Below are 24,034 nucleotides of genomic sequence, written 5' to 3' on the forward strand. Positions count from 1 at the left end.
CAAACATTTAAAGAAGAAATAATGCAAGTTCTCTAAAATCTCTCCCAGAAAATAGAAGCAGAGAAAACACATTTTTTTTTTTTTTTTTTTTTTTTTTTTTGAGACGGAATCTCGCTCTGTCGCCCAAGCTGGAGTGCCGTGGCGTGATCTCGGCTCATCGCAAGCTTTGCCTCCTGGGTTCATGCCATTCTCCTGCCTCAGCCTCCCGAGTAGCTGGAACTACAAGCGGCCACCAGCATGCCTGGTAATTTTTTTTTTTTTTTTTTTTTTTTTAGTAGAGATGGAGTTTCACCGAGTTAGCCAGGATAGTCTCTATCTCCTGACCTAGTGATCTACCCGCCTCAGCCTCCCAGAGTGCTGGGACTACAACCGTGAGCCAACGCGCACGGCCGAGAAAACACAACTTAAGTCTATGAAGCCAGGATTACGCTAATATTCTACACAAATACGTTACAAAAAAGAAAACCTACAGGCAAATCCATTGTCTTTCATAAACATAGATGCAAAAATCCTGAACAGAATATTAGCAAATCAAATTCAACACTGAATAAAAATATTACAAACTAAACCAAGTGGGATATATTGCAGATATGCACACCTTTTACAATATCCAAAATGTAACTCATCACATCAATGGTCTAAAGAAAAAAAATATGATTGTATCGATGTATGCAGAGAAAGAATTTGATTAAAGTCAACGCTCAGGATAAAAACACTCAGCAAGCTAGGAGTAGACAGAAACTTCCTAAAAAGGAATAAAAGAGATAATCTAAAAAAAAAAAAAAAAAAAACCTACAATAACAATCATATTTAATGGTGTAAAACGACATCTTTTACTCTTAAGAGTGGGAAGAAAGCAAGGATGTCTCCTCTTATTTCTACTATTTATCATCATAGCAGAAGTCCTAGCTAAAGCATTAAGACGTGAAAATAAAATAATAGTTACAAACATAGAGGAGGAAGAAATGCAACTGTTTTTGTTTGCAGATGACATAATAGTCCATGTACAAAATCTCAAAGAATCAACAAGAAAATGCCAAGAACCCATAACAATTACAGCATTTTTGCAAGATACAAGATTACTATACAAAAGTCAATTGCTTTTCTATATACCAGCAATAATTAATTGCAAGTTGAAATTAAAACACAACACTCTTTACATTACCACCAAATATATGAAATAATTAGCTATAAATCTAAAAAATATTTTCAAAATCTGTTGAATAACACTATGAAACTCTGATGATGGAAATCTAAGAAAATTTAAATAAATTGAAAAGCATTCCAAGCTCATAAGTAGAAAGGTTAAATATTGTTAAGAAGTCAGTTCTTCCCAATTTGAGTTATATAGTCAATGCAATGTCATTTAAAATCCCAGGAAGCATCACTGTGAATATTAACAAACTGATTCTAAAATTTATATAGAAAGGCAAATACCCAGAATAGCCAACACAACATTGAAGAAGAAGAATAAAGCCAGAAGACTGGTACTACTCAACTTCAAGACCTACTGTAAAGCTACAGTAATCAAAAAAGTTGATATTGGTTTAAGAATAAACAAAATAGTTCAATGGCATTCAATAGAAGACCAGAATTAGATCTACCCATATATAGTGAATTTTTTAACAAATGCGAAATGCAACCAAAAGGAGAAAAAAAAAAAAGAATGCTCTTTTCAATAAATGATGTCAGGACAACTAGACACCCTCATCTTTCACAAAAATGAACTCAAAATGGATCATAGACTTAAATGTAAAATACAAAGCTATAATAGTTCTAGAAGATTATATGGGAGAAAATCTAGGTGACCTTGGGTTTGGGAATGAATTATTAGATGAAATATCAAAGGCATGATCGATGAAATAAAACCACGTCACACTTCATTAAAATTTATAAATCTGCATAAAATATTGTTAAGAGAATTTTTAAAATCCATATACCTCATTAAAAGGTACAAAAACTCTTAAAGCTCATGAAAAATGGGCAAAATGATCTGACAGACACCTTACTAAAGAAGATGTACAAATATCAAACAAGCATATAAAAAGATGCTCAACATTCTGTCATTGAGGATTTGAAAATTAACACTGAAATGTAACTATATATCTACTAGAATGGCCAAAATCCAGAACCCTGACAAACATCAGCTTTATTCATAATGACCCAAACTGGTAAGCAGCCAGATGTTCTTCAACACGTGCATGGATGGTACATCCATACAATGAAATATTCAGCAATAAAAAGAAATGTTCTCTAAAGTCATGAAAAGATATGGAGAAACCTTAAATACATATTGCTAAGTGAAGGAACCTATTCTGAAAAGTCTATGTACTGGACGAATCCAACTATACTACATTTTGGAAAAGGCAAAACCACAGAGACAGTGAAAACTGAGTGTTTGCTAAGAGTCTGAGGAGGGGGTAGTTAGGAAGGATAAATGATGTATGGGATATTTTTAGGGCAGTGAAACTATTGTTGTGATACTGCAATGCTGAATACATGGCAATATGCATTTGGCAAAACCAACAGAACTACACAATCACAAAGAATGAATGTTAATGTCAACTATAGACTTTAGTTAACAATATTGTTTCAATATTGGTCCATCAATCGTTACAAATGCACCACATCGACACAACATGTTAGTAATAAGAGAACTGTTGGATGGGGGGAGAGAACATATTGAATGTTGTAGTTTCTGTTCGATTTTTCTATAAACAAAACATTATTCTAAAAAAAAGTCTATTAATTTTTTAAAAATCATGATCCTTTATGGAACTGACTGGATAAAAACTTTAAGTATCCTTTTTAGATTCAAATTTCCTTATGGACAGATGCCTAGATCAAAACTTAAGGGGAGTATTAGTTTGACTCATTTTGGTCTTTGTCCAATCTGGATTTTTAAAAACAATTCCTGTATTTAAGGAATATTATTCACTTTTCTAGATCAGGAATAAAAAAGTAATATTCTACTTTGATACTCTAAAGACCATTCTACAGTATTTAAGAGGGAGACAAATTTAGTTTGTAGAACCCTAAATATCTAACAGACTTGAAGGCTGTCTTATCCAAACAACATTATTGTATACTATAATACACATTTAAATAATATGAATATATATAATAGAATATGAATATATATTCTTTAAATATATGTATGTATAAACACTTAAATAATGTATATTGAAAGATGTATTTAACTGTATACTGGGAAAAACAGAAAAACTACTAAATAAATCTGGAAAATTCAAATATAACTTTAAGAAAGGCAATGAAAAGCATTATATAATATGTTAAATTAAAACAAGAGAAGGCAGAAAAAAGGAGGAGGAGAAAAAACAATAATTTAAAGTAACAAATACAGACTATTTACAAGCAAACTGGTATAGACTCATAATCACTTTAAATGTACATGGTCTAAATATAGCAATTAAAAGGCAAAGATTGTCAAGTGTATTAAAAAAATACAAGTTCCAACCATACAATCTACAAACTGTCCTGTTTAAATATAAAAATCCAGTTAGATTGTAAGTAAAGGAATGGAGAAAGACATTCTATGCTTAAAAATACAGTAGTAGCCATATTAATTTCAGATAAAATCAAGTTCAGAATAAGGAGGATTATCAGCAAAGGAGGCATTCAATAATAATAAAAGGGTCAATTCTCTATGAAGATAGCCATTCTAAATGTGTATGCACCTAACAACAGATGGTAAAAATGCATGAGGCAAAAAGTGCTATAACTGCAAGGACAAATATTCACTATTATAGTGAGAGATTTTGACATTCCTCATTAATTTGTGTATCAAACAGCCTAAAATCAGTAAGTATATAGTTGAACTGAACAGCACTATACATCAACTTGCTCTAATTGATATTTATAGAATACTTTGTACAAAACCACCAGAATATATACTCTGAAGCTCCATTGGAGTATAATTAAAATAGACCACATTCTGGGTCATTAAACATATTTAACTAATTTAAAGTAAGAGAAATTATATGAAGTATGTTCTCAAACCACAAGATAACAGTTATATAATTAAACTAAGCAGAAGTCTTAAGAAAACTTTTAAAATATATTGTTTGAGTTCCCCATGTATTTTGAATATTAAGTCTTTATCAGATGTGTGGTTAGCAAATCTTTTGTTTCATTCCATAGGTTATCATTTCACCCTATTGATGTTTTCTATAGAAGCTTTTGAGTTTAATGCAATCTTATTTGTGTATTTTTTTTCTATTATTGCCTCTGCTTTTGGGGTCATATTAAAAAAAATTTGGGGCATGCCCAAGATGGCCGAATAGAAACAGCTCCAGCCTCCAGCTCCCAGCGTGAATGACACAGAAGATGGGTGATTTCTGCATTTTCAACTGAGGTACCGGGTTCATCTCACTGGGGACTGCCGGACAATCGGTGCTGGTCAGCTGCTGCAGCCTGACCACTGAGAGCTGAAGCAGGGCGAGGCATGGCCTCACCTCGGAAGCGCAAGGGGGAAGGGAATCCCTTTTCCTAGCCAAGGGAAACTGAGACACACAACACCTGGAAAATCGGGTAACTCCCACCCTCATACTGCGCTTTACCAAGGATCTTAGCAAATGGCACATCAGGAGATTATATCCCACACCTGGCGTGGAGGGACCACAGAAATACAAACTACCATCAGAGAATACTATAAACACCTCTATGCAAATAAACTAGAAAACCTAGAAGAAATGGATAATTTCCTGGACACTTACACTCTCCCAAGACTAAACCAGGAAGGAGTTGAATCCCTGAATAGAACAATAGCAGGCTCTGAAATTGAGGCAATAATCAATAGCCTACCAACCAAAAAAAGTTCAGGACCAGACGGATTCACAGCCGAATTCTACCAGAGGTACAAGGAGGAGTTGGTACCATTCCTTCTGAAACTATTCTAATCAATAGAAAAAGAGGGAATCCTCCCTAACTAATTTTACGAGGCCAACATCATCCTGATACCAAAGCCTGACAGAGATACAACAACAAAAAAGAGAACTTTAGAACAATATCCCTGATGAACATTGATGCAGAAATCCTCAATAAAATACTGGCAAATTGAATCTAGCAGCACATCAAAAAGCTTATCCACCATGATCAAGTGGGCTTCATCCCTGGGATGCAAGGCTGGTTCAACATACACAAATCAATAAACATAATCCAGCATATAAACAGAACCAAAGACAAGAACCACATGATTATCTCAGTAGATGCAGAAAAGGCCTTTGACAAAATTCAACAGCCCTTCATGCTAAAAACTCTCAATAAATTCGGTCATGATGGAATGTACCTCAAAATAATAAGAGCTATTTATGACAAACCCACAGCCAATATCATACTGAATGGGCAAAAACTGGAAGCATTCCCTTTGAAAACTGGCACAAGACAGGGATGCCCTCTCTAAACACTCCTATTCAACATAGTGTTGGAAGTTCTGGATAGGGCAATCAGGCAAGAGAAAGAAATTAAGCATATTCAGTTAAGAAAAGAAGAAGTCAAATTGTCCCTGTTTGCAGATGACATGATTGTATATTTAGAAAACCCCATAGTCTCAGCCCAAAATCTCCTTAAGCTGATAAGCAACTTCAGCAAAGTCTCAGGATACAAAATCAATGTGCAAAAATCACAAACATTCTTATACACCAGTAACAGACAGAGAGCCAAATCAGGAATGAACTTCCATTCACAATTGCTTCAAAGAGAATAAAATACCTAGGAATTCAACTTACAAGGGATGTAAAGGACGTCTTCAAGGAGAACTACAAACCACTGCTCAGTGAAATAAAAGAGGACACAAACAAATGGAAGAACATACCATGCTCATGGATAGAAAGAATCAATATTGTGAAAATGGCCATACTGCCCAAAGTAGTTTATAGATTCAATGCCATCCCCATTAAGCTACCAATGACTTTTTTCACAGAATTGGAAAAAAACTGCTTTAAAGTTCATATGGAACCAAAAAGGACCCCACATTGCCAAGACAATCCTAAGCCAAAAGAACAAAGCTGGAGGCATCATGCTACCTGACTTCAAACTATACTACAAGGCTACAGTAACCAAAACAGGATGGTACTGGTACCAAAACAGAGATCTAGACCAATGGAACAGAACAGAGCCCTCAGAAATAATACCACATATCTACAGCCATTTCATCTTTGACAAACCTGACAAAAACAAGAAATGGGGAAAGGATTCCCTATTTAATAAATGATGCTGGGAAAACTGGCTAGTCATAAGTAGAAAGCTGAAACTGGATCCTTTCCTTACTCCTTATTTGAAAATTAATTCAAGATGGATTAGAGACTTAAATGTTAGACCTAAAACCATAAAAACCCTAGAAGAAAACCTAGGTAATACCATTCAGGACACAGGCATGGGCAAGGACTTCATGTCTAAAATACCAAAAGCAATGGCAACAAAAGCCAGAATTGACAAATGGTGTCTAATTAAACTAAAGAGCTTCTGCACAGCAAAAGAAACTACCATCAGAGTGAACAGGAAACCTACAGAATGGGAGAAAATTTTTGCAATCTATTCATCTGACAAAGAGCTAATATCCAGAACCTATAAAGAACTGAATCGAATTTACAAGAAAAAAACAAAGAACCCCATCAAAAAGTGGGCAAAGGATATGAACAGACATTTCTCAAAAGAAGACATTCATACAGCCAACAGACACATGAAAAAATGCTCATCATCACTGGCCATCAGAGAAATGCAAATCAAAACCACAATGAGATACCATCTCACACCAGTTACAATGGCAATCATTAAAAAAATCAGGAAACAACAGGTGCTGGAGAGGATGTGGAGAAATAGGAACACTTTTACACTGTTGGTGGGACTGTAAAGTAGATTAACCATTGTGGAAAACAGTGTGGTGATTCCTCAAGGATCTAGAACCAGAAATACCATTTGACCCAGGCATCCCATTACTGGAGATATACCTAAAGGATTATAAGTCATGCTACTATAAAGACACATGCACACGTATGTTTATTGTGGCACTATTCACAATAGCAAAGACTTAGAATCAACCCAAATGTCCATCAGTGACAGACTAGATAAAGAAAATGTGGCACATATGCACCACAGAATACTATGCAGCCATAAAAAAGGATGAGTTCATGTACTTTGTAGGGACATGGATGCAGCTGGAAACCATCATTCTCAGCAAACTATCGCAAGAACCAAAAACCAAATACTGCATGTTCTCACTCATAGGTGGGAATTGGACAATGAAGTCACTTGGACACAGGAAGGGGAGCATCACACACCAGGTGCTATTGTGGGGAGGGGGTGGAGGGAGGGATAGCATTAGGAGATATACCTAATGTAAATGACGAGTTAATGGGTGCTGCACACCAACAAAGCACATGTATACATATGTAACAACCTTGCACGTTGTGCACATGTACCCTAGAACTTAAAGTATAATAATTAAAAAAAAAAAAAAAATCATTGATCACACCAAAGTCAGAAACCTTTCCTCCTGTCTTCTTCTAAGAGTTGTATAGTTTTAGGATTTACAGGTAGTTCTTCAATACACTTTTGGTTGATTTTGTAAATGGTGTGACATAAGGGTGCAGTTTTATTCTTCTGCAAATGAATTACCAGTTTTTCCAATACCATTTATTGAAAAGACTATTTTTCCCCATTGTGTATTCTTAACATCTTTGTTTAATATCAATTGATTATATGTATATGGATTTATTTCTAGACTGTCTCTTCTGTTCCAGGGGTCTATTTTTTTTGTTTTTATTCCAGTGTCATGCTGTTTTGATGTTTATAGCTTTGTAGTGTATTTTGAAATCAAGTACTGTGATACCTCCTGCTCTTTTCTCTTCCTGAAGATTTATTTGGCTATCTAAGGTCTTTTCTGTTTCCATACAAATTATAGGATTGCTTTATTTTTCTATTTATTTATGTATGTATTTATTTTTCTATTTCTAAGAAAAATTTCATGGGAATTTTTATTGAGTGAGCATCGAAACTGTAGATTGTTTTGGGTAATATAATCAATATGAATTCTTCTAATTCCTGAACACAGGATATCTTTCCATTTATTTGTATGTTTTTCTATTTCTTTCATAAATTTTAATATTCTCCAGTGTACAGATTAACAGTAAGGCAACACCACAATTAAAAAAATGGGCAAAGTAATTGAATAAAATTTTATCATAAAGAACATACAAATGGCCAACAGGCATATGAAAAGATGCTCAACATCACTAACCATCAGGGAAATGCAAATAAAAACACAATAAGATACCACCAGACACCTGTTAGAATGGATGCTATCAAAAAGATGAATGATAACGAGTGTTAGCAAGATTGTGGAGAAAAGGAATCCCATGTACACTGTCGATGGAAATGTAAATTAGTACAGCCATTATGGAAAACAATATGGAGTTTCCTCCAAAGCTTAAAAGCAGAACTATTATTATGTGATCCCACTTTTGGGATATATATCCCACATCAACAATTTCACTTCTGGCATATATTCAAAGTAAATAAAATCAGGATTTCAAAGAGGTATCTGTATTCTCATGTTCACTGCAGCATTATTTACACTAGATATGGAAAGATATTGAAAACAATCCAAGGTAATGGAAACAACCCAAATCCTACCTAAAGAAACAAAGCGAGGTAATTAAGTTTCACATTAACAGTGATAAAGTATGTTGATAGTGTATGCTCTTGTTATATGATTAAATTGGCAATTTATCTCTATGGTCTTGCTTCCAAAAATCCAGAGCCTCAGCTGAACAATGAGCAAAAACAATGAGAAAATCTAAATAAGAGAAATTCTACAAAATATCTGACTAGCCCTCTTCAAACTGTTAGTCCTGAAAACCAAGATAAGTCTGAGAAAATCAGAACCAATAAGAGTCTAAGGATACCTGATGGCTAAATGTCATCTAGAATCTTAGGTGGACCCCCAGAACAGAAAAGGAACATTAGATAAATCTTAAGCAATATTAAATACATAAAAGATCCCTCACTTGATCTAACATACCTTATAAGATTCTTAGGGCATTCAGTTTCATCTCTGGACTGTTCAGGAAGAATGGCTCTTCAGAGTATGAGATTCCTATTTCTAGGAATATTGGCCCAATATTATATTAAAAACAACTCTTAATAAAAGTGTCATCCACTAATCCTACCAGAGCTTTCCCTAGGATAGCAGAAGAAAAATATTGCTTTAAATAGTAGAAAATAAAAAATTACATATTTAGTGTATTTTGGTTGCAAATAACTGAAATGTAAAATAAACCGATTTGGTAAAAAAAGAAATTTATTAATACAAGTAACTGAAAATTGCCAGATGAGATTGGCTTTATCTTATGGTTTGGTCTACAGGTTCATGACATTAGGGTTCAAGCAACTGTTGTTGCTTCTAACATGTCTTCTGCTATTCAGGCTGTCTTCTCAAATGGTAGCAAATGTCTTTAGACATTTGTGACAGAACATCTGAGATCTATGCAACAGTACTTTCCATAAAATCATTCAAGTTCACCCTAATTGGAGGACTTTATTTGCATAGTCACCCTGGAGATATTACTGTGACCATAAGGATGTGATAATCTGGTTGACTTTACACTATTCAGTACACAACCCTAGAGATATGTTGAGGACAATTTCAAACAAATATAAAAGAGAGTAAGAATTGGGTTAATTGTGCCCAAATATGATGTTAGAGAGAGAAGTAGAATGAGTACTAGAAAGTGAAAAGCAAATGTATATAGAAACATTATCATTAAAACATACTCAAAGGGATTTATATAAATTCATGCATTCATGATCAATGCATAACATAACTTTTAAAAGAATACAAACAGATTAGAGAAAATTCATCACATAAGTAGGGGATTTTGCAGACGGTGCTTCTCAGTCCTTTTCATCCTATGGCACATACAGAAAATATGAATATGTACACAGAAAAATGAGATAATCAGACAAGTCTGTTCTCTGTGAGAGAGGCCTGGCATAGAGCCACTGACTATTCCAGGTCACCTACAGTGTCAAAATTGGGAGGAATCAACATTTCAGGCGTCTCCGGAAACCAGTGTATTGTGTCAGAAGACCCTGACCAGAAAGCTCTTGACTAGATCTTTTCCAAGGTTCTTGCAAATTTTAAAATATAATTTTTGACTATTGAGATCAACAATAAAAACATCCAGGTTGATCTGGTAGCATAATGAGAAGAATACAGGATCTTTCCTCATGTTTGTAAAGTCAAGACCAGACCATGAAGAAGAATTATATCCTTTTCCAAAATAATTCCTTTAAGGACAACAGAAGAAAGGGCATAAGAAATTTGATAAATATTTGATTAAATTTGTTATTGCATCCATTTTGTCTTAATCTTGTATTTCACTGAATCCTAAGAAAGATTGTACTATATCCTAATTCCAGTTTTATAACCCATTAAAAAATGAGCTGTGCTCCTTAGGGTAAGAAAAGAAATAATCTAGAATTCATGAAATATAGTTACAGAAGGAAACCTAACCTGCATTTGTAAAGCTTAAAGCATGCAGAAGTTTGTCAAAAATTTAAAAATATTTCTGGGCCGAGGTGGCTGGATCACCTGAGGTCGGGAGTTGGAGACCAGCTTGACCAACATGGAGAAAACCCACCTCTACTGAAAATACAAAATTAGCCAGGTGTGGCGGCATATGCCTGTAATCCCAGCTACTTGGGAGGCTGAGGCAAGAGAATCACTTGAACCCAGGAGGCAGAGGTTGCAGTGAGTCGAATTCACACCATTGCACTCCAGCCTGGGCAACAAGAGCAAAACTCCACCTCAAAAATATATAAATACATATATATATGTGTGTGTGTGTGTGTGTGTGTATTATATATATATACACTATGTACATATATATATATATATATTTCTGGAATCTTCTGAAGAGTTTAATTTCTACTTTCCTCCAAAAGTAGAGTTTAACGTCATACATGATTTAGAGGTAAGGTGTCTCTATCTTTCATATTGCTATATATGTTATACTTCTGCTGATTGAAACATTATTGACAATGATTATGATGTCACGTGTCAAGTATCAAAAAGTGGAGCATTAAAAAAACAATATCACCTAAAACAATGCAGGAAATAGGCCCAATTGTGAAGGGTATTTTGAAAATTTGTTTTAGAGTCCCCTAATGGGTCTCAACATGTCTTGAAATGACTTCCTTGCACATATAAAAATACATTATAATGATACAGTGATGATCTGATGGGTGAAATTGAACTGACTAAATCTCATTTCAAAACACCTTTTTTTTTTTCTGGACAAAACAGAATTTCTAATATTGGTATTTAATCCATGAGAACTTTCCTACCATTGAACTGAAGACTGGGGCAAGGAATAATTTCATCACAGTATATCTTTTTGATTGTTGAGTATACATAAATAAGCCTTTTAGAGTAAAACAAATCAGAAGAGATAAAAATATGGCAGCTTAGATTTTGTGTACTTGTGTTCTTGTGTGTGCTTGCATTCTTGTATAATTGAAGCACCCTTGTTTATTGCAATAATTTAGCAGAGCAAAAATGTGGACTATACAAGCAATAAATTGCATATTAATGTCTCTGATTTACTCTTTGAATTTACCCTTTGCTCTTCGAATTAATTTATTCAATAAGGAAAGATACTATCAGTCAACAAAACTCATACAGACAAGATATTTTTTATACATTAGGAGGATATTAAAAAGTGCCTAACTCTACCTCTGCCTCTGCTGGCTAGGTCTAGAAAGATGAATACAGGGCTGATACGGGAGTGCAGAGCACAAGCTCATGGATCAAACTGTCTCATTTGAATTCCGGCTCTACCACTTGCCAGCCATTTGACATTGGGTAAAATACATCATCATCTCTCTATGCTTCAGTTTCTTATCCCTAAAGTGGGGATAATGCCAGTACTTACCATCACTGCATAGCTGACCAGTGAGCCAATGACTTCTCACCAGTCATTTACGGTTATCTCTTGTTCTAGAGGGTCTGTGCGTCATTCAGCTGCATTACCTGATATCCTAGCAGTTGGAAATATTTTGAATGTCACCTAGATCTTTATATCATACATTTTTTTGCGTTTAACAAATGAGTTAATTTGTATAAAATAGTTTATTAAGTTTCTGGCACTTAATGATTTTTCAGACATAGATAATCATCTTACTAATCTCAAGAAATTTAGTTTCTTCTTGGATATTAACAGTTTAGAGAAAAAAATCCTTGAATTCTATGCCATTCTTATGCTTGAGCCACAACAATTTAGGTAGAAAATGTTGTATAGAGTCTACTGTTTATTTGAGAAATGGCATGGCTTAAAGAAGTGGTAGTAATCATTATGGGCAAGAAAAAAACTCCCAGTTTGAATATCTTGAAGGTGGCAGGTAAATGTGTATTTAGCTAAGAGTTTCTCCATTCTTGCATATCCCTATAACCTTAGTGGTAAGGAAATAACTATATATAAATAAGCCTTAACTATGTAGTGAGACATTGACTACTGATAATTCAATACATTTTGACTTATTGATTATGATTTGTCAAATAAGGTGCATTAGTTTATAATATACCAGGAATAATTCCTTTTTAAAATTGTATTTTTTTTATCTCACAGATCTAGACCTCAATTACTTGAACATGTCCCTTTTGAGAAGAACCTAACTTCCTAATTTTTCATGACAAATAAGGCATAACTATGTTATGTTAATTCTGATCTATTTTCTTAAAGAAGTTTGCCTTGGTTTTCCAACTCAAAATGAGCCAATAGAGTATATTACATTGAAAACAATGTGTGTATTACAGACCACTAGATAAATGGCATGTATCATTCTATGTTTATAATACACTGAAAATAAGTGAGAAATATTGTCATTGTTTTTGTTATTGAGAATGTCATGACAACCTTAGCTCTGAATTCCCTTTTGTTGGATTAAGCTATGTCCTGAGGGGTTCGGCTCTCCCACACTTCACTAAATAATCTTATTCTTTCTCCTTAGAGAGCAAAGATTAATCATTCAGAAACTTAATGAGCTGGAAAAACAAATACCAGTAGAATAAAGGTGCCTGAACACTTTAAATAAAATAAATTAGTTTTCATTTGAAAAGTAAATTAGTTTATTTACAAATCCCTTTTGTCTTTTTTCTTTCCCATTTGTTGTTCTCTGTGTTTTCACCATCTTCATCAAACCCTCTATCCATCCAAAGGTGAAGTCCAGTTTAACAGATTTGACTTTTCTTCATTTTTCATTTTAGATATATCTTCTCACCAGCAAATATTTTTACTTTTTATGTTTACCTTTCCCTAGGTTGTATTTCTTTCTAAATATTTACTGAAGACTTAGCTACTAAACTACTGTAATTAAATTTTGAAAAGTTATAGAGATATTAAGATGGGTATATAGAAATCAAAGTTAAAGGGGTGTTTATATAATAACCCACTGGGAAAATATAAATTTTCTCCTATTAAAAGAGAAAATAATTTTAGTTTTGACATATTGCAAAGTGTTATTGATCTGCTTAATATGATGTATTTTTAAAAATTTGTCTTAATCTTAAAATGTTTTAAAGTATATTATCTTATTTACTTATTATGAAATTTTATATAGAAATGTATTTTTAAGAAGCCTTCAATAATGTTATCCTAATTTTCAAAGAAGACTACTGTACTCCAGCTAAAATTTGATTATCCTTTCTCTAATCAATGCTTGAAATTTTGAATGTTTAATTTATAATTATGTAACATTAATATAAATTATTAGGTAAGACACTTATAGAGGTAAGTGTAAAAACAATCTGTACACATACATAATGATGAATTGTTATTTACTCAAAAGTATGGTTTTATTTTTTTAGAATGTGCTGCATCATACCACCATTTTCTTACTTTTTCTACCTAGTATCAATATATCTTTTAAATTACTGCTTAAATATGACTTCTCCACAAATATTTTCTGACTTCTTAAATCTAAAGTATCAGTTAAAGAATTATGATTCCATAATACTTCTACCAACCCCATCACTGATGTCATTGTTATTATTTTATTTTCTGAAATGATCTGTCTTTATTTTGCTATCAGAAAACAAAATAAATCCCTGAGTGTAAACAGAAGAAATGCATGACTAAGTTACTCATCATTATCTTACTATTAACAAAACAAAGCACTATCTATGTTACAGTCATATGAAAAAAGAAACAGCCTGGAGGGAAGTGGGGGCTTTGAGGATGGGGAGGAGAGAAGATGTGGTGGTGGGGGCAGGGGCAGACACAGACTCCACATCTTGCCCTCAGGGATTTGGGGTTCCCATACTGATCCCAGGGCTGTTTAGATCTTTAGAGTTAGGTTGATTTGATTTCCTTAGATAACTAACTTGATGTTGTTATTATATTCTCCGGCACACAGTTGAGATATTAAAATTTCTAGTTAATACATGGTTTTCAGTTGTCATCTAGAAAATGCATTACTCTCCTGGATCTTGTGGACCTCTGATAATTTACCTGTGAATGCTTAGGGGACCATAGGTTATGATTTGATGGGAAAAATAATTTATTTAGGTAATGGTTTTTTACAAATTATGATTAACCTTGCATTTAACAGTAAAGGTCCTGGATTTTAATTTTTAGAGTCAGTGAAACTACTGAGGAAATCTAAGCAAGACTAGAACATAATCCGTTTTCATACAGAGGGATTCTTCTGATAGTGCTATAGAGAACAGATTTGGAATTGGGAGGTGACATGACAACACCAGCAGCATGGTGACAAATAGATGAGAGATGATACGTTCTAAGTAAGTACAATTAGAATAAAATAGAGGAAAAGCGATGAAGAAACAAATTTAGGAGATGAAAATGTTAGGAAATTGATAGTCGTATGTGAGAAGTGAGAGAAAATAAATTTCAAGGTTGACAATTTTCTCAATTAAACTGACATGCTAAAGAATCCCTACAAATTATTGATTGTACTTTTTCTTATGTATGAGTGCCACTGAGGGAGTTTTAGGAAAATGATTTTTCCACTTGTTTATATTATGTAATACAAATTATAATAATTTTTTCAGATCTCTTTATACTTCTGACTAATTTTAAGTAAATTTTCTCCTTTATATCACTTGAAATTATTTTTTCTTGCCTTAGAAACACTGAAGTCAGAGATTAAATAAATTTATTGACTAAAAATAAGATTGGAGGATATATAGAATATGAGGCTGTTAATATTTCTAAAAAATTATTGTCATTATTTTGCATTCTTAGACTTAACTTCCATTGACAAATATTGTGTCAGTTATATAGATTTGTCCATTATGTCTGTGGATGAATTTCCCAATAGGCCTATAAATAAAAATGAATTCTAGTATTAAATAATCATGTCTATAAGAAATGGGAAATACATTTGTTTTAAATAAGAAATATCTTAAAAATAGAGGTATTTGAGAAGCAAAAAAGATAGAAAAAGTTATAAAACAAACATTGTCTTAATAAATTGTAGGTTGAAATTATAGGTTGCCATCTCTTTCTCTCTCTCTTTTTTTTTTTTTTTTTTTTTTTTCTTTATTTGACAGGGTCTCAGCCTCTCACCCAAGCTGGAGTGCAATAGCACAAACTCAGTCATCACAACGTTTGCCTTCTGGGCTTAAGCAATCCTCCTTCCTCAGCCTCACAGGTAGCTGGGACCACAAGCATGTGCCACCATGCCTGGCTAATTTTTGTAATTTTGTAGAGATGGGTCTTGCTATGTTGCTGAGGCTGGTCTCAAACTCCTGGGCTCAAGCAATCCATCTGCCTCAGCCTCCCAAGGTGCTGGGATTACAGGTGTGAGCCAATGCACCCGACCACTATCTCTCATTTTTGTAAATGTAAATGTTCTTTTCTTTCAAATTTGAAACACCATTATATTAAAAAAATAGAAATTAAGTTTGATATTCTGTGATTCTTTCGAACAGAAAGTCTCTCCCAACATTTTCCAGTTCAATCAGTCACCAAGTCATGACACACTGGCTGATGAATAGCAGGACAGACAAGGCAACTGCCACTGCAAGAGTTATAATTGTATTTCTAGAGACAATAATCCACAAAATTTATCTAAAATAAAGTGGTAATAACTATCAGAAGTGAATAGACATAGGTGAAAATCCTAGTGGAAAGGTAGAACAGTTGTGGTTTGATATCAAGACCATACCAACTCCTGTGCCTAAGGACCAGCTTTCTGCCCCACTATGTTTTCTTTTATTATTTTTCCGTAGCTGAGCGCCATTATCCAAGACTCAACTTCAAAGTTATTTTTTTTGGAGAGAGTTTTCTGAACACATTATCTAAAGTAATGCCCCACAACTGCCCCACCTTCAGGGCTTTATCTCATTAAACTCTTCATTTTCTTCTTGATATTCTTCACTTCTGGAATTGTCAGTTACAGTCACGTGTGCAAGAGTCTGATGTCTGTCTCTCTCCATTGAGAAAAGACCCATGGAGACAGAAACATTCTCTGACTTCTACTGTTGTGATCTCAGGACACACAACAGGGCCTTACTTGTAAGAGGACCTCAAAAAAGAGTTATAAGAAGAAACTGTAAGTGGAATTTGTATTATACAGTGTCCAAGAATATTATAGTCTGTCTTAGGTTGCATGAATCATGGCTAATTTATATCAGCATAATTTTGGACATTATAATTGTACACTATATTTTATAAATTTCAGCCCTCCCAGCCAAACTATGCTCAAGGGTAGTTTTTTAGAAATTTGATCTTTTCTTCATCTCTTAAAATCTTTGGCTCTTTACCAGTTTTCAATCCAATTTGTCCATTTTCCTTACTCTTTGACTTTACATGTTACTCATCAGCTTCTAATGCTGAATATCATACATGGTTCTTGAAAACCTAATTAGTACAGACTATTTGTTACATACTTATTTTTGATGCCAGCTACAAGACCACATCAAATGCCCAGAAGCTAGACAAACAAACTTTCAACTTTAAATCTGGCTTAAACAAATGAACTATGCTTTTGTTTTCTAGAGCTGTCACTGGGAATTTGAGTAGTCGATCTCTGTAAATCTGTGAGAACTATGGTTAAAAGGCAGTTCAAAATCATTTGGAATAGTCTGTTTCTACTTGGCAATTTCTGTGCCATTATATTTTTCTTATTCCGTGCGCGTGTGTGTGTGTGTGTATAAGAAGATGCCAGAGAGCATAGAAAAGTTACTACAAGTACCTAAACATGGTACGCTTTCATCTATTACAGAGAGGAATGGAATCCTACATGTAAGGTACTTAGAGAATGAGAAAAACAAAACCTTATGAAGATAACATTTTTTATAATACAAATCAGATGTTTTCTGCTTCCAAATAAATATTACCATTTTCGTTTCATTTCTATTAAGTTGCTCTATGCTAAAAATTATATTCAAATAAAAATAAGTATTCAATTTTTAAAATTTATTTGTAAGTTAGTGAGGACATTTATCTTGGATAATTAATAGGATTAAGTGAATAGCAAAATATTGAGTGAAGCAGTGTTTGTTTTAGTTCAATAGCCTTAGTATCAGGATATATAGAAGACTTTTTTTCCTTCAGATATATTCACTGTGTTTTCTTTATTGTGCCTAATTTTGATGTTTACTAACATGTTTATTACGATGAAAATATTGCCATACATGTTTGACTTGTGGAATGATTAGTGACCTATTCTTGCTCTCCTATTTTATGTTTTTCCTATTTTGTAAATAATTTCAGATTTTTCAGACATTACAACATGTACTACAAATAATTGTTTACTATATTATTTTATTATTTGTTGCTTTCTATTTATCTATTTGTTGTTTCTCTGTCTCCTCAACTCCTGGGGATGTAGTAAATATTAAAGTCTTAAAACTAATCTTCCCCGATTAAGCAAAGGGGAAAAACAACAAAAACCAAAGGCCCACTGAATTTCAGATAAATAATGTATTCATTTTCAGTATAAATACGTCCCATGCAGTATTTGACACCTGCATGACTTTTTTAAAATTATTGTCCAAATTTAAAATTTAACTCAATGTCTTGAGTTTTTCCTGGCAATCCTAAATGATATGGAAGGCCCCTCAAGTCTTCAATATGTCACTCCTTGCTTGTATGACCCCCACCAAATCTTGCCTGGTTTCTCTGTCCCTCTCAGTGGCCCTGTGCCTGGACCCAGCTTAGATCCACAGCTTCTGGTCAATAATCAAAACAGACAATTAGAAGAGGCAGAACAGAAACTTGAAATTTCTTTCCATGTAAATAAAAATTTTATATGGGCATAGTGACTTAACATTCTGTAAATACCAAATCCAAACGGACAGTGATACTCTCTACCTATCCGTTTACATAGAGTTTTTTGTGAATGTGAATAACTGGGAAGTAAATTTGGTTAAAACTGTGTAAATTTTATACCTACCTAAAGAATATATTTTTCCTGGCCGGGCGCGGTGGCTCAAGCCTGTAATCCCAGCACTTTGGGAGGCCGAGACGGGCGGATCACGAGGTCAGGAAATCGAGACCATCCTGGCTAACACGGTGAAACCCCGTCTCTACCAAAAACACAAAAAACTAGCCGGGCGAGGTGGCGGGCGCCTGTAGTCCCAGCTGCTCGGGAGGCTGAGGCAGGAGAATGGCGTGAACCCAGGAGGCGGAGCTTGCAGTGAGCTGAGATCCGGCCACTGCACTCCAGCCTGGGTGACAGAGTGAGACTCCGTCTCAAAAAAAAAAAAAAAAAAAAAAAAAAAGAATATATTTTTCCCTAGGATGCATTCCACAAAAAACAAGAAGAAAACTAGTGTCAACCCTGTGATTTTAGCAAATTTAAGAAGAAAATATGTGCTGCGATTCTTATAGCACACATTTGTTGTATTATAAATGCATTTAGTAGGTTTGAAATTACAAATCCATATATTTGGGTAACTAATGTAAGACTTTGGCTGCAGTAAAGTAAAAATCACTAGAAAAAAAAAAGGGGGCAGATTGCTTCTAAAGAAAGCTACAATACACCACCTCATTCCTTCTATGGAGGTTCATGTGCTTGAATCTTCATTAATGCTTTGGCAATCTATTGCCTTTAAATAAAAATTTTTTCTAATTTGTGCAGATTTTTGTTTGTTCTCAATGGGATGGTTGGTCTATTGCAATCTATTCCATACTGTTCAACATCCAATATGATTTTGTATGAGCTATATTTCATTAACTTTTAGCTTAAAATATTTTCTTAATTTTATTATAGCTTCTTGTTGGACCCACAGGTTACTTCAAAGTGCACTTTCAAATTATTTGATATTTTAACATTTTTATATTTAAATATTTGTATGTTATTGAGTTATAACTTAATTATATTTTGGTCAGAGGATATATTCCACAATATTTCGATGTTTGAAACTTTGCATTTTCTGCATGACTCGTTACTTGGTCTGGTTTTGTTAATGTTCCATGTGTGTTTAAAATGAATAACTATTTTGCACATCATTTATTCAGTATTCTATATGTCATGTGAGTCAAATATATTCATTAAATTGTTCAAATATTCTACATAAATACAGATTTTGTTTGTTCAATGAATAACAAAAACCAAATTTATAATTTAGTGTGCCTTTCCTTTTAATTCTGTCAAGCTCAATTTAATACAAAATTGAAGCCAATGTTTTAAGTGTAAACCAAATTAAATGTATTATATACTTCTCATTAAGTAAAACTTTAATCACTATAAATTGGTCTTCTATATAATTAATTTTTTTTTGCCTTATAGTTTTTGTTATACTTGAAGCTAGCTTATCGATATTAAGTATAACAAAAATTATACCTAATTTACCTGGTATGTTATTTTTTACCTTTTTACTTGACTCTTCTTGTTTCCTAATATTGTAAATATTCTTCTTATATTGCTAGATATGTTTAGCCAGACTGACAATCTATCTTGTAAATGAAGCATTACACACATATTGTATGTATTTTATTTATGGATATAGTTGAATATAACAACAGTGTTTTGTTTGATGTCTACAATTTGTTCTTTCACTTTTTTCCCCACTGCTAATTTGCTTTATTTTGTATTTTTTAAACTATTCCACACATTTCCTTGTATTCATTTGGTAGTTAAAAAACTCTTTCTATTTCTTTTAGAAATTGGCCTACACACTAATCATGAACATTTAACCTATCGAGATCTTATTTAATTGGCATCTTTCATATCTTGTTGAATAATATGAAGATGTCAGAATACTTCATTTACTCCATAAAGACTTTTGTGCCATTATTATTTTATTTTAAATTTCTTACTTTTAAATTTAAGTTTATTATTGCTTTACTGTATTATTAATTTTGTTTAGCCAAGCTTTGGTTAATTTTATTTAGGTATGCTTACTTACCACTTTCTGGCTCTTTATTCCTTCTGCATCTCAGGACTTACACATGAGATTATTTTCTTCTTGAATTACATGTCAATAATATCCATCAATGAGAATGTACTTGTATAAAACCATCTTAGATTTTAGGGTCTGAAAATGACAGGGCAGATTATTTTCCTTGAGAACATTGAAAACATCACATCATATAATTTGGCTTTCAAGGTTTCCAATGAGGTGTCAGTTTTTGGTTTGCCACTGATTGAAAGTAATACCTTTTTTTTTTTTCAGTTAATTCTAATATCACTGTTTTATTTAGTATTTTGTGGTTTCACTATGATATATTCATCTTTGGTTTCCCTTTTATTTATTCTGTTGGCATTTTGTAGTATTCTTTTTATTTTTAATCTGTGGAATCTAGGTGGGTATAATCAAGTAGCATCATAAAACACCAACTATGTAGGAATACATCTAACAAATGATGCACAAAACTTCTGAAAAATAAACTACATGACAATACAGTATTCTAACATCTTTATTCAACAAGGGTATGAAAGATACTAATTAAATGAGATTTTAATAGGTTAAAGATTCATGAATAGTGTATAAGTCAACTTCTAAAAGCAATATTAACATTAAAATGATCCAAATACGTAGCAGTATATGCCATTTATACAGACTAGAAGACTCAGTATTACAAAGATGTTGTTAGTTTTTCTCAAATTGAACTATGTAATGAACATGTCCCCAAAGTCTTCGGGCTTTGTGATAAATGAAAGAATGTCAAACTCATTTAAATATTTCTATGGAATGCAGTTGGACAAAAATATGTGTTAGGATTTAAAGAAATATGACAAACTTAGGACTTATGCTTCTACATTAAAGTTTACTATAAAGGTACAGTAATAAAGTCAAGATACTACTGGTCAAAAAGAAACAAATGGGCATGAAACCTAATAGGGAATACAAAAACTAACCCACATATGGTCACTAAATTTATGAGTACAGTCCTATAGTAATCAGTGAAAAAAGTATGTTCTTTGAGTAAGTGTTGTTGAATCAGGCTAAGACATTATCTTAGCCCATATGTGTTAGTACAATGAAATACCTGAAACTTGGTAATTTAAAAGAATAAAATTTTATTTTTTTACAATTTTGGAGGCTAAGAAGTCCAAGACAAAGGCACCAGTATCTGCCTTCTTGCTGCATCATCCCATGCTAGAAGATAGAAGGACAAGAGAGAGCAAGAGGAGGCTGAATTTGCCCTTTTATAACTACAACAATCCTACCTGTGAGCTGAGAGCCCTGTGGCCCAATCACCTCTTAAGAGTCTAACTTGTTAATACTGTAACAATGGCAATTGAAATATCAACGTAAGTTTTTTAGGGGACAGACATTGAGACTGTAACAACAGTCAAAGTGGGGTAAAATAATCTTGACTCCTAACATATAAGAAATCCAGATGGGTCATAAATCTAAATAAGAAAGATATAACAATATATCTTCTAAAAAGAACCAAAAAACAGTAGAGTATCTCTTTATTCTTAGGGAAGGCAAATATTTTTTAAACATCACCCCAAATGTACTAACCACAAAAGAACCTATTGATTAATTTGATTTTATTAAAATTAATAACTTCTGTCAATCAAAAGATCCATTAAGAGATGGTATTACAGAGAAAAAGTTATTTGTAATGCTTATCTATGACAAAGGAGTACTATGAAAAATATGTAAATAACTTTTATAGAGCAATAAGAAAGCGTCAGGGAACTCTATAAAAAATGAGCAAATACTTGAACATTAATTATTTTAAGGGGATATTCTAAATTGATAAATAAGAACAATGTATATTATTCAGGTGATTTATAACCTAAAGATCCTGACTTGACCATTACACAATCTATACCTGTAACGAAATTGCACTTATACCCCATAACTTTACATAAATATATAAGTATGTAAAAAGGTAATTATAACCTTTTTACATACTTATATATAACAAGCATTGATGAACTATGAACCAATTTTATCTCTCGTATACTATTTGTAAAACTATAAACGAGTGAAATCACTTACTAAAACTTTTTGACAGTATCCACTAAGGCAGATGCCTTCCCTATGAATAAAAAAATTATATATATATATGTTTTATATCTATATAGAATCACGTATCACATAATGACATTTTGGTCAATGACGGACTGCATACATGACAGTCACCTCAAAAGGTTATAATATTAAATCTTTCCTGTTTCATTTCTATGTTTAAATCTATTCAGATACACAAATACTTATTATTTGTTACCATTGCCTACAACTTACAGTATGCAGTACAATAATACGCATAGAGATTTGTAACCTAGGAACAATAGACTATACCATACGGCTTAGGTGTATAGTAGGCTATACTATCTAGGCTTGGGTAAGTCCAGTCTATGATCACTCAATGACAAAATCAGCTAATGACACATGTCCCAGAACATATCTTCATTGCTAAGTGATGCATGACTGTAATTATATTTACAAATATGTATGAGTGCACTAAAAGAAATGAAATATATATAAGAATTTTCATAGCAACATCATTTATTAGTTCATTCTCAATGTTTATCAACTATAGGAGGGATACAGTGGTCCCAGCTTCTCCATGGAGGATATGTTTCAAGACCTCCAGTGAATGCCTGAAACCATGGATAGTATCAAACCCTATGTATACTAGGTTTTTTTCTATGTGGATTTTACCTATGATAAACTTTAGTTTTTAAATTAGGCACAATAATAATTTAACAACAATAGTTAATAATTAAAATAGAAGTATTATTACAATATACTGTAATAAATATTATGTGAATGTCATCTCTGTTTTTCTCTATTTAAATACTGTAATATTTTCAGATCATGATTGGCCACAGGTAACTGAGACTGCAGAATGCAAAACATCAGACAAAGTAGGTACTGCTACATATAAATTGTGGTTTGTTCATACATGAAATAGTATATAACAACAAGAAATAACAAATTACATTTACAGACAACAAGAATAAAATTCACACACATAATATTAAAGAAAGGATCCATACTCAAATGTGCATCTCTTGTTAAAGCATTTTTGATAAAGTTAAAAAACAACTGTGGTGTAGTAAGCCAGGATGATGGTTATGTCTGGAGAGTGAAGTAACTGGGAAGGGGCATGAGTAGGCTCTGGGTGCTGATAACACTTGATATCTTGATCTGGGTATTAGTTGTGCCGATGTGTTTGAGTTGAGAACAGTCATTGAGCTCTACATTTATGAACTGTGCACTTTTCTGTTTGTAGATTGTAATTATTTTTAAAGGATTTTTAAAGTAAATTAAATGCATAGAAATTACAAATGCATTAAAAAATGAGTAAAACAAATCCTTGACTCAGTAAACATTGCATCAAAATATTGCAAAACATCAGATTCTGAGTTGTTGAAAAATCAAAGACATAAAACAATACTTGTTATGTCATACAGGAATTAGGAAGTCTTACACATTTGTGCCACTCAGCTACTCTGTTTACAAGATTTCTGACATGCCTACACATGTATGCTTTCGAGCATGCCTGAAGAAAATGCCTTTTCAGAAGCTAATTCTTAGTGCCATATCATGATGCAAAGATACCAATAAAGTATCAAATCT

Source organism: Macaca fascicularis, chromosome 11 (genome assembly GCF_037993035.2).
Source record: "Macaca fascicularis isolate 582-1 chromosome 11, T2T-MFA8v1.1".
In the NCBI taxonomy this organism is placed as follows: Eukaryota; Metazoa; Chordata; class Mammalia; order Primates; family Cercopithecidae; genus Macaca; species Macaca fascicularis.